Below are 12,492 nucleotides of genomic sequence, written 5' to 3'. Positions count from 1 at the left end.
TCATGGCCAGTGCCCATGTTTGTTGTACCCAGTGAGGCAGGATCGTAGGAAGGTGCAGTCTCATCTCAGGGATGCTCAGGTCAAAAGACAAGCTCATATAGACAAGGGCTGTCTCTCCCAAAGGAGGCTTGTGTTTTCCTCTTGCTGCTGTGGTTGAAGCATTTCTGGGTTCTCTGACGACACAAAACTCGAGTAGACCTTGCTGTCAGCAGCTTTCTGCCAGCCCAGGCCATGCACGAATGGGTGCTCTTCCCGCTGCCCCGCAGGGTGCTGCTGGGGCTGCCTGGGCAGCAGAGCCCGCGCCAGCTCTGTCCACTGCGGGAGTTGCTGGTGGTGTTTCTTGATGCCCCTCCTGGTTCATGTGGGCTCTGAAGGGCAGCAGAAAACCTGCAATTTTGATCCCCAAAGCCTCGTGGTTATGAGCTGCTGGGGAGTTCCCCCATGGGGTGCTGGAGAGCGGATGGGTGTTGAACTGACAGTCTGCAGCCGGGAGCCTCAGGTCTGGGGCACAGGGATTTTTTTCCCCTGAGACCTATTGGTCCGAAAGATCCTCTTAATGATCTGTGGGAGCTTCCGTACAAACAAAAGCAAACCGTACACATCCTGGTAGGAACCAAACTGGTTCCCAGCAGCTAACAGGGAGCAGCGGCGCAGCGGTGGGCAGGACTCGAAGCCCCAGGAGCCGCAGCGTTGGGATCCGAGCTCCCCCGGCACTGCGGCACGAGGCTTCACACCATCCCTTCGCTGCTTGGAGTCAGGGGTTAAAAATGCACCAGGAAGTGAAATGGCCCCTGCTTGATGTGATGCTTTTCTCAAAGGAAACTCCCTAAATGATTGCTCCCGAACAGGCAGGGATTCCTCCTGCAGTGAGCAGAGAGGGACCGCTGGTGGGAAGCCTTTAAGCAAAGCAGCTCGCTGCGCTGACCCAGAAACAGCATCTTTCTCGACATCTGCTAAATTTCTTACAGAATTGGCTAGAAAATTACCTCTTCTTCCACAACTTGATTTTTCCTACTGAAACTTAAGAGCCTGGATATAAAACACCAGGCAGTGAAAAAGAAGGGTCGCTAGCCTGGTATCTCAGAATAGATCATCTTTTTTTTTTTTTTTCTTTTTTTCCTTCCTTCCCCTTCCCCCCCCCCCCCCAGCTTCCAGGACTGAACCAGACTCACAGCATGGAAGCTGCAAGACCCAGCAAAAATCTCCTGGGAAGGGGCTTGGGTGGGAAACACGGTTCCCCTGGGGAAGCCATGGGAATGCCGGACTCACAGCGCTCGCCGGAGCTTTCTGCAGCAGCCTGGCAGGGAGAAGGGGGCTGCATTGCCAGTGAGCGCTGCTGCAGTGTCGTAGCTGCGGCCTTGCTGTGCAGCACCGGCGGCTCTTCGGCTCAGCCGGCTGCGAGCAGAATGGCGCTGCAAAATTGCAGCGCTGCTGCTGCTGAAATGCTTTTTGCAGATTCCCCTTTTCCGAACTGTTTTATTGAAGAATGAAGTAAGGCAACCCAGGAGGCATGGGGTCCCAGACTTTCAAATGGAGTTTGTTGAGCTGTGGTGAGATGAATTTGTGGCTTAAATCTCTTCTGTCGAGGTCTTGCTGATGGATTTTAAGCGACGAGCACTGCTGATGTTGTGTCTGCTCGGACACCTCCAATTGCAGCGTGAATTCGAGAGGCTCTTGTGCAGGATGCACTGCAGAGAAGCTGCATAGCAGCCAAAACCCTCCGGGAACACCTTCCCTGGGTGAGACAACCCTAGAGCCTCCCCAGGGCTCCTCCAGACCCATACCTGCGGCCGGAGAAGCCCAGCGAGGGCTGCAGCGGCGGTGGCCCCGCGCTGGCTCCTCCACGGGGAGCCACGGTGGTGGCCTGGGTTCCCCCGGCTGCAGCGGGGTCGTTCTTAGGAGTCTTCTCCAGCATCTCTGCTGCTCCAAAGTCCATTTAAATCAGTGGATGCATTTTTATTGACCATTATGAGCTGTGGAGAGCCCCTTGGAGCTAATTAGTAATAAGAGGATGCCAATTAAACACCTCTCCCTGGGCTCTACCACCGCTTTTCCGATACTGCTGGGTTGGAGAGGAAGGTAACAAAATGGAGCTTAGTACGTACGTGTTTCATCTGGAGAGCAGGAGAAGGGTGGAGCTGCTTGTTAAATGGCCAGCAATCCAAGTTTTAAAAGGATTTATGAGTGCTAGATAAAATCACATCCTAAAGGCTGTCTCAAAGCCTTTGTTAAGGTGGAAAATGCTTTCAAAAGTTAGAGCTTGTTTCACTGTGTTTTCCCCCTTTTGGGTCGCCCAAAATTTTACAGGTACAAAAGTTGCAGCTTTATTTACTCTATGGTGTTTAGCCTAAGCAGGAAGAAGAAAAGATTTCCACGCTCAAAATTACAGTGCTCAGTTGTTCCTCTATATAACCTATAGGATTTTTGAAAACAAATTATTTTCTGTATACCTCAGCAGAGTTTAGCACAACTTTGGTTTAAAACCAGTGCTTGCAAAATCTAAAGTTATAAGGGCAGCTGCATCCGTTCTGAAGTTTTCTTTTTGCAACACTTGGGTACTGTTTCAGAATTAACTGCACTGCTGTTGTCACCCTGTACAACAGGCTGGTGCTCTTCCAGAGGGGGCTTACGCCAGCTAAAAGTGGTGGGTATTGAATAGAGGTCAAGAGCTAGGCCACTAATTAGAGATAAGCAGAGTTTATGAATTGCTATAATGGGTACCTCTACAATCAAAAAGTGCTGCTGAGGAACGTCAAAGACGGGGAGGAAAGCCGTAATACGCCGATGCTGGGTGTGGAGCAGGGGCAGAGCTGGTGGCTTTGGTGTTGAAGTGTAGAAGGATGGCTTGCACATCTTGCACGTTTGCTGTGCTGCTGAACCGTGGCAGAAGTGAGCATTAGCGTCCGACGCTTCGATTTGGGCTGCATGGTGTGTGCACGGGTGGCTGGAGAGGACGGAGCCTGGGCGAAACGCCCGCCTACCTTCGTAAACGTGGTCCCTCACCTGCGGCAGTGTTTAAAGAATACTGCCAAGAGGAATGGACTCTCGGTGGAGGCTGGGTTAGCATGGCCTTCAGCTGTGAGTTTCCCCCGTGTTGGGTCACTTTTTACTCTCTGGAGTAAACTTGGTATTTACTCTCTGGATCCCAGAGGGGCAAATTGCCCCGTCCATGGCCTTGCTGCTCTGGGCAGGGAGCAATTTCAGACCTTTTTGGGGTAACCCCTTAAAGCCAAACTTTTGAATGACTTTTCGTATCTCAAAAGTAGCTGAGATAGTAAAAGTGCCGTGTATCATTCATATAAGCATGGTTAACTCAATTCTGGCTTTCGCTATACATAGCATTTACTATAAGTGAAACTCAAGCTCCTTTTTTTCCTGACATTTCTCTGTATGTAGAAGCCCCACAAAATAATCATTTAAAAAAAAAAAAAAAATCTTTGATACCGAGCTGTTGCTCCAAGTCTCTTTCTAAATGGTATCCCTTTTGTACGTGTTGTGTCTGGGCTCCACCGGACTCGGGAGCCGTTAATCTTCCTGGTGTTTTCTTCCCTGCGGCAAATGAGAGACAGATGTTCCCATCTGGAAAGTTTGTTCCCGCCACCGTCGTTTCACTCCGAGTCGGAGGATTTGGAGAGCAGTGCAGCAGGCTGAGACTTTTAAGAACTAATTTTTCCATGATTGTGATAATTGCCTGTTTGATATCTGTAACTGCTTTCATTTTTCATTCAGAGTGCTTTAGCCTAATAAGTAAATAGTGCGGAGGAGTAAATATTTCTTAATATTGTAATAGGAGTGGATGATTTAAAAAAAAGAAAAGTCTTGATTCTGTAACTTTAAATGGAACAATGAACTAATGAAAAATTACCAAAATACTTTAGCAGTAACTAATCAAATGAATTAGCGAGCATCTCTGGCTTTGCTTAAACACAGCTGCCCTGCCCAGCCCCTGCCCCTGTCCCAGGTTGTAACCCAGCCAAGGAGGTCTGAGCAACCAGCGGGGTGGTTCTGGGGAGGGAGGAGCACTCCCCCCGACCCCCAAAGCGCTTCCCATCCTAAAACTGAAACACTGGCCGCTCTGTAGGCTTTGGTTTCCAGGAATATATTCTGCTGGGATATATTCCAGGATTACATCCCTCCCTTCGGCAGAGCAAGCGGCTGGCGAGGATGAGGAGGGTTCCCTGGGGTGTCGCGGGCTCCCCGGCAGTGCTCACTGCATCCCTTTGAGACAGCCGATGGGCACAAGCTGTTGGCAGGGACATCAGGAGATGAACTTGGGTCCCCAAAACTTATGTGCGCGGGCACTAGCAGTGTGGGAAGGGAATTGCTATGGCGTGTTGGTAAGAGCAGCGACAGCTCCCGGGTGGGTGCCGCACGGTGTGTAAATGGTTTTTAGGGCAGCTTTCACGGTCTGAGTAACTATTCCCTCGCTCCTTCATGGAAGAGAGAGCAGGAGAGTGGGGGCTACCACACCAAAGTGGTTTGTGTTCTTGTAGAAGCAAAACGACTAGAATTTGGGGGGCTTGATGTATACCCCACTCTGGGGGCTGTTGGATGCGATAGTTTGTGGGATGGATCCTGCATCCATGGGCTTGCACCGCTGGCCCTGGTATGAGTCTGTGGACCAAGGGGAAACCAGAGCTAAGGAGGCAGGGATGCTGTGCTGGTGGGTTTGTGCTGGTGGGTCTGCCATGGCCAAGGCGAGGGCAGAGCCGGAGCTGCAACCGTCTTGTCTGGGTGGGGAACTGAGAGAAGAGAACTGCTGTGAAGTCCAACCTGTGCTACTGATGAGTTTGTAGAGCCAGGCACATTAATAGGATTTTATAAAAATCACTGAAGGGCAAGACAGATAAAGATCTGCAGTCTGCCTTCAGGAATAAATTATTAATCTTATTTCCCTTATTAACTGCTTTCTGGACTGGTTGCGAACGATAACATACTTTGCTCTTTCAAGTTCTTCTATCTGAGTTTCACATTGAATTGAGATTTAAAGTGAAACAGCTGTGTGTGGGAGAGGAATAGATGGCAATGGAGATACACGCGTTTATTTTTGATTTATAAAATGCCTATCCCAGGCTCAGCAGCTCCCTCCTGTGTGATGCGAGGCTCTCCTGCGAGGTGCTGAGTCCTCTCCACTCCCACAGCATCTTACAGCTCAGGAGCCTAGATGTGCTATAAAACCAAGCTAAACAGGGTAAAAATAGGCTGATCGCATTTAGTGGAGGAAGTATCCGTACAGTAACATAAGTCACCCACCGCAACAGATGCTATAGTATCATCTTAGCCAACGCCGTGCTTTGGCGTGGAGGGAGGAGGACGGAGAAGGACCTCAGTTGACCAATATTTGCTGCTGACCTGTTTGTGTGACACGCTCATGTCTCGCAGTTCTGGTTGTAAATTACCATTTATTGACTCGAGCAAAGGGAGACCTCTGGAAATCACCTTACATGCAAACGTCAATATTTGCATAGAAATGTAATCTTGACTGCAAACCTCGTAACGTCTCCCTCTCCACCAAGTTGGGACTCACCCAGTCATCCTTTTTTTCCTAAAGCTGCTGTATTGGCTGCCTTGTTTCCGATGCTTATCTTCAGTCTTCCCCCTCCATCGCTTTTTGATGCAGTGATGCTGCAAAAAGATAAAATATTGGCTCTTTCCTCGACGATGTGATTTCAGTTTGAGCTTGGGGGAAGCTGTCTGGAAGCAGGTGATGGAGGGATTGCAGTGGCATAGCAATAAACGGTGTCTTCTGGAAGCCTGAGTAATGATACTCTTGCTTTGCATGTAGATAACCCCTCGTCTGCATGCCTTCGAGAACTGCAAAGGTGCTCTACAGATGGCTTAGAGCCGTCAAGGGGAGGGAAAGGCAACCTTAGAGCGGAGGAAAGATGTTAATAAAATTTAAATGTAATTCTTCCCATTTCTCAGTTCCTAAATGTGAAAAATATTAGCTTGGTGGAGACTGAAAACAGATGGTGAGCAGTTGGAGCAGATAAGCATGTTATTCAAAATAAACATTCGCCAAAGCTGGGGAGGTGGCGAACCATATTTCGTCTCACCCTATTTACATTATCAGGTCAGGTTACACTGATGCTGCCTCTCGTTTGCGTTCAGACTATCAACAGGGAACCCTGTGACGCAAGCCAACTGCGGCGTGTCCTTTTCATCCTAGAGGTGTTTGGGCTGGAATGGATGGGTTTGGGCCATTTCCCTGGCTTTTTCTTCAGGCCGATATATTGAGCTGGTTATCTTAAAACAGCTCTCCTAGGCTGTAGGCAGGGTCCTGCCAGCCACCGGAGGGGGCACCGAGGTGTGTCCTTCCTTTGTTTCCCTCTTCAAATGGTCTCTTTATCCATTTTGACAAGCTTTGCGTTGCTTTATCTTAAACCAGAGACTCTTACCCGTGTAAATGGTGGGGAAACGAGCCTCTGGTTCAAAGGACTCTTTCTAGGAAGGGTTTTGCTGACTTGTAGGTGATCTGTAATTCATGCCTCTAGTCCAAGTGGTCGTCTGAGGTGGTAGGGCCAGTGGAAAGAGGTGTGTCTGGAGTGTGGCTTGTCTCCCTTGCTTTGATTAATGTTTTGGGATGGGCTGAATCGCCTTTGAGGGTGTCTGTCTGTCTGTCCTGGGTGACCAAAGAATTTCTCCTGCCAGATTTAACCTCGGCTGCTGCTACTGGGACGATTCTCCGGTCCCTTGCTCTCAAGAGGCAGGTATGAATTTGGGGCTCTTAAGTTTTTGAGGTGAGGAGTGGCTTTTTAGGTTATGAGCATATTCTGCCTGTTCTAGGTGAAAGTTAAAAACATCTGCCCTGATTAAACCTTTTCTTTCTGCATGAAACTGTTATGTGCTTTCAGTCCTGAGACTCCGAACTGCTGGGCAAACCCTTGTACACAGTCTTTGGTTCCAAAGACATCAACTAAAACCAAAACTTGGTTAATTTACAGACTTTCAATCTAACCACTTAGTGGTCAAAGCCTTGTTGACAAAGTCTGACTTTGAGTCCTGCAAACTGCAGGGAAAAGCAAACCCTTACCTGGGCATACCTGCCGGTTGTGCAGTGCTGACTCATGTTTAATGTTTTTCTCTTATTTCTTCCAATATGTTTCATGTTTTGACTTCTACAGAAAGCTGGCGTGCTCTAGTCTGGCAAATGGGTTTGTGAGAAGCAGTTCCGACTCGGTGCAGCTCGTTTCTAAATGGGATCTACAAAATCACTCCAGACCAGGCAGGTTCCTCTTTCCGTCTTAACTCTTGCGACAGTGAATCAAGGAGAATCCTACACCTGCGTCAAGAATGGCTTGGAGATATCAATGTTCATGCTGTACGTGCTCTCCAAAGCCACAGACTTTAAATCCATTTCCCATGAGGGAGGAGGAAAGGCTTTACTGTCTTGAGCTGATAGCAGGGTTTGAGAGCCTGCACATACTCCATGTGCTCGCTCACAGAGGTTGCTGGATGGTGTTAAATTGTGCCTATGCAGACGCTATGGTGTAAGTTCGTATAAAGCATCCACGTTTTCTGCACCGTAGCAGTGGCTCTTTCTCTCTTCCCTTGCTCTTGGCAAGCTCGCGGCTCCGCCATCGCAGCTAGATCAAGGCTTTCTCTTGAGCACCATCCTGCAGCGCGGAGCACCGCCAGCCTCGGGCACTTCACAACTGCCCACCACCTCTTCCAAATGCGACCGTGCATATGAGGGACGCAACCCGGGAGCCGCAGCCCCAGCGAGGATGCGAGACAGGTTCACGATCCGCTTTTTGTTAATAAATATAAATCTTCCATCCTGATACTATTCTGCTGTCTGTCGGAACTTCATTTTGAACTTTGGGAAGTGGATGGGGAGGAGACTGTTCGTGTCTGTCTGCCCCCCGGGGTTGTTCCTGGCTCTCTTGTCTAGTTCCTTGTCTTGGTTTTTGGAGGAAGGTAACATCCAGTTTTCCTCATGCAGTGTTTTTATTTCTTTTTCATCACTTAGTTTATTCTCTAATTGCCAAAGGCATTTAAGGATTAATTTAAATTCCAGTGTGCTTGAGATACTCCCTAACTTGTCACTATTTTTTTTTCTTGTGCCTTTTCCCTTTTCTCAAACCCACAGGCATGAAGAGATTAATAAGGTGGCTTCTTTATACAGTTTACAACGTGAGTAAGTGCTAGCCATTCTTCAGAGGTTAGCAACACTCTCTTCCACCATAGGAAGACTTCTTTAAAGAAAATAAATGTGATGAAATCTGTCTCGAGAGGGTGTTGCAACTGCCCCCTCTAAAACGTGCTGCTATGTTGGAGAGCTGGAGCCTCGGTCCCCCGGGAGCGCAGGAGTGGGACTTCTCTGAGGACCAGTCGAGACCCCAGGTTTTCTCCTGGCATGCTGTCCTGTTGTCTCACTTAGCTCTTTCTCCTCTTCAGAAAGGAAATTCATCAGCTGCACTTAATCTTGACATATGCTCCTTTTTAATTTGTTATGCTAGGATGAGAACTGGAGCAGCAAAGGAAATATGGTGCATAACGACAGTCAACACGGAGGGTCAAATAAAACCGGGGCCTTTCAGCGTGTCCCTGGAGAGCAGAGGGGTGAAGGGGTTCAGGTGTATTCAAAGCTCTGGGGCTTTCTAGTCTCTTGCACACCTGGGCTCCTTAAATGGGACACGCGAATATATAGGGCACGCAGCATAAACTGATATGTGCCTACAGCTGTCCTTACCCAGACAGCAGCTTTGCAGCATCTGAAATATGTTACTCCAATCGCTGTGAAATCTGGTCTTCAGGCTTCATTGGCTTTGGAGAAGATGAAATTCTTGCATCAAGCCAAGACTAAAACAGCATCTCCGTGATCGGGTTTCATTTTACTCTGAGTGAATTGTCTTCCCATGTGAAACTCCAGCGCGTTCAAGGTTGGGAAGGCAGCTCTCCCACCCAGCCGGATGGCCACGTCGCTGATGCCTCTTTCCGTGGTTAACCTTTGCAGGTCCTGGGTGCAGAGTTGAGCACGCGTCACTGTGAAGTTCTGACGTTTGGCAGCTTGACGGCAAAAGTGTTGTGCCGTAAACACGTTCAATCTGTGTCCTGCAGGCACTGCTTGAAAAATAATGACACAACATTTGTAAATGTTTCTAAGTCCAGGTAGGGTTTGGAAGGAGGAGTTTTTGAAGGAGAACAACCCAGTGTTTCCAGTTTAGGCAAGTGTCCTGCTCTGATGCTTGGACTATTCAGTCATTGACAAGAATTATTCTTAGAGCATCATCCAAAAATCTATTATGGCATTTGACTCTTTAGCATGATTTCAGGTGACTGATACGGTGGAATGACTTGCAGGCATTTTGAGGAGCATCTCGGTATCCTCTCTGTGCATCTGGAGGCAGCGCCAAAATGTTGCTGTTGGTGAGCCAGTATTTCTGAACAGTGAAATGCGGAAGAAGGAGACCGGGCAGCGGCGTTTCTCCAGGGACCATCTCCCTGGCTCATTTTTAGCCCCAGGTCAACTCGAGGCTGACTCAAGTCCTCGTTCGCAATCTGGTTTGCTCACATGATTCTCATTAAATGGATGTGTTTAGGCTAAAAATGAGGAGTTTTAGAAAGATGTTTTTTATCTGCGTTTATAGATGCCCCAGGTCATTAGCAGGAAGCTTTTAAATTTAACAGTCCTGTTTGCTTCTTGTCTGTAGAAGTGAGCTCGGAAAAGGAGGTGTTGGCTTCTCCTGGGCTTTGATTTTGGTGTCTCATGCAGTAGCCCAGCAGTAGCTGGTTTTATTTTGGGGTTATAAATTCCATGTGACTCCCCTCCCCCCCCCCCCCCCCCCCCCCCGTAAATTAACCAAATGAGTCTGCTTTCTTAATGTGCCCTGGGAGCGTTTTAGGAGGAAAGAGGAGAAACCTTAAGGATTGGTTTCATGCTCTGTTTCTCTCCAGAGCGTGGCAATATCAGGTTGGTCATATACGCCTGGGGAAGAGGGTTTCATAGGAAGGGGGTGAAGAAGATCAAACGAGGCGAGCGGGTGGCAGCGCGTTGGTATTTGGGGTGTGCGGTGGGAAAGGGCTGACAGCGGGCAGGGAGCGATGCGATGCGATGCGATGGTCTCCTTGGCGTGCCTGCAGCTGGGCAGGCGTGGAGGTGGGCAGAGAGCTTGCAGAGAAGAGCGTCAACCACGTCTCACATCTCCATCCCGGGACTGGGTGCAAACAGGCGGTGGTTCTCACGTATTATCTCATGTTTTTGCAATTATTCCCCTATTCTGGGCAAACATGTTTCCGTCCCCTGATGGTCATCAGGCAGCTGGCACCGAGTGGTGGAGAGGCACAATTACTGCTGGTTTGATTGAAAAACTATGTCATTTAGCAAGGTTTCCCATCCCTGTCTAGGTGAGTGAACTCGGACTTTTTGTGGTAGAAATGCCCCTAACTTCATGCACAAAACCTGCCCTCTGACTATTTTGCTGCATTTATTTAGAGGGGGAGGAAAGGGAGAGGTTTGTCTCCTCCCATTCTTGCCAATAAACTCATCTGCTGGAATAAGCACCTAGGTGCATGAATGATGTCATATTCCTGCATGAATACATTGTTATTCTTCTGAACGTCATATTCATGCATGGATATGACAGGGAGAGTCTGCACATCAGTGTTAAATCGTATGAAAGTTAGACCAAATGTATGTGAATAGTAGTTTGCAATATTATATTAATATGATTATTATATGTTAAAATTAATAGCAGTTTCCCATGGCTTCGGTATTTCCCCGCTTTTTTCATGAAAGCAAAGCCTAGAAATTTTTTTTTTTTTTGAAAGCAGGCTTAAATAAATAAAGACACAAACTTTCTGCCATTGAAGTATTGTGGATACAGGTTTTATAGCGATTCCAGCCCCACCACCCCAGTTATTCCAGCTGCACTGAAGGGGCAGGAAAACATGGATTTTCAGCATGTATTCATCTCTGCTCCCCCTCCCGCAGATTATCCTGCAAACAGCAAAAAAAATGCTAGGAATAACGAACTTCATTTGTTACCTTGCTGGCGTTAACGATGACTTGCCATAAGGAAAATAAATGAGCCAGCTCGTGCCTGGTGTGTGGTGGCAGAGCAGGTGCTGGTGGCTCATGGAGCAGATTCCAGGCCAGCGGCACAAAGGGCTCGGGTGCCAGTTCGCGTCTTCTCTGCTCTCGAAAGCAGCATTTTTGTTGTCGGGAGTTGTGAAGTAGCAGGTTTTGTGGTTGTATTTCAGTGCAAAACTTTGCCCTCTATTCAGTGCTTCCCTGCTTTACGGGAATACAGTATTTAATCGCTTTGCCAGAACTCGAAAGCTGAATTTCTTACAGCTGATAGATATTTGTAAAAACTGTGGATTATAAATTAGATTGTAATTTAATTTGATTAGATTACAAGCATGTGCTTTAATACCTTTCCTCTGTGGCTTAAAGAGGCATCAGGACTGACTCCGGGCAGCACAGAGCCCCTGTGCACGTCGTTTTTCAGCCGTGCGCCCTTCAAGGGGGTGCAGGGGGAGCCCCCTTGGCCGCCCGGCCAGGCAGCGATGCTCGCTTGTGTGCGAGCTGCTGCGTCCGAAGCGGTGTGCTTGGCTGCCACCCTGAAGCTCCAGCAGACTTCTCCGCTTGCCGACAGCCAAAAACTGCCTGAGAAAATTCACCGGTCCGAAGCCCAGCTTGCATGCACCGGAGAGAGGTGAAAGAGGAGCGTCTGCACCTCCCTCGCCCCCCGAGCCAGGGTGCACATGGGCGCGCTGGGAACCCGTCGGTGTTCCTGCACCGGGACGTGCTGGAGCACAGTCACAACTCGTTAGCGAGCTAATTGAACAAGGCAAGCGGCGGCTTGAGGAGCAGGGAGCAATGATCACGTTCTCGGAGGGGCGATTTGCCTCACGTCGCATCATCAGGGGTCGCGAGCTCCGCAGCCAGGCGGACGCCGGAGCTGCCGGCAGCGCGACATGGAGCGCTCCTGGGGGGGTGTTGGCTCCCATGGGAGCTGCGCTTTGGAGATGCTTAGGCTTTGTCTGCTGAGCTGTCTGGGTTTAAAAAACAAAAAACCAAAAACAACCCCCCGTAAAAAAAATCCCCCAAGGCTTGCATAAGCACATATTTCCTCCTTTTCTCTCGTTTCTTCCCAAGGATGCCTTTTGAGGCTGATTTTAACCACTGGAGCCAGGAGCATGGCCACGCTGTTCAGCTGAGCTGGGACATCCCACCAGAGCCTGGGTCCCCAGAAGGGACCCTCAGAGGCTGAAAAAGAAGCTGCGGTGTGAGCTGGCAATGTATTAGACACTAGAGACTGCACGCAGGAGGGGGTGTGAATAGCTGATACCTGCTCATCTTTACAACCCTGTGACCATTTCGGTCGCTTGCTGGCAGAGCTGCCCCAATACTCCCTGCACACCGGGCCGGCACCCACCCAAAAACCGGGTTGCTTGTTGCATGGCTCCGAGAGAGGTTGCAATTCCTCCGGAGAGGCCATCTCAGGGCCAGGCAGCATGGACATAGGGCGCATGCAAGGCTGC

At 49.0% G+C, this 12,492-nt stretch overlaps 1 protein-coding gene across 2 annotated transcripts in view; it reads left to right on the top strand.

The window, feature by feature from the left end:
* Window positions 1-12,492, top strand: part of CBFA2T2 (CBFA2/RUNX1 partner transcriptional co-repressor 2) — a 66,288-nt gene that overhangs the window by 34,975 nt on the left and 18,821 nt on the right. The gene's annotated exons all lie outside the window — the stretch shown is intronic.

Source organism: Calonectris borealis, chromosome 17 (genome assembly GCF_964195595.1).
Source record: "Calonectris borealis chromosome 17, bCalBor7.hap1.2, whole genome shotgun sequence".
Lineage (NCBI taxonomy): Eukaryota > Metazoa > Chordata > Aves > Procellariiformes > Procellariidae > Calonectris > Calonectris borealis.
The sequence above is the reverse complement of the archived record's forward strand: the minus strand, read 5'-3'. Positions and strand labels throughout refer to the sequence as shown.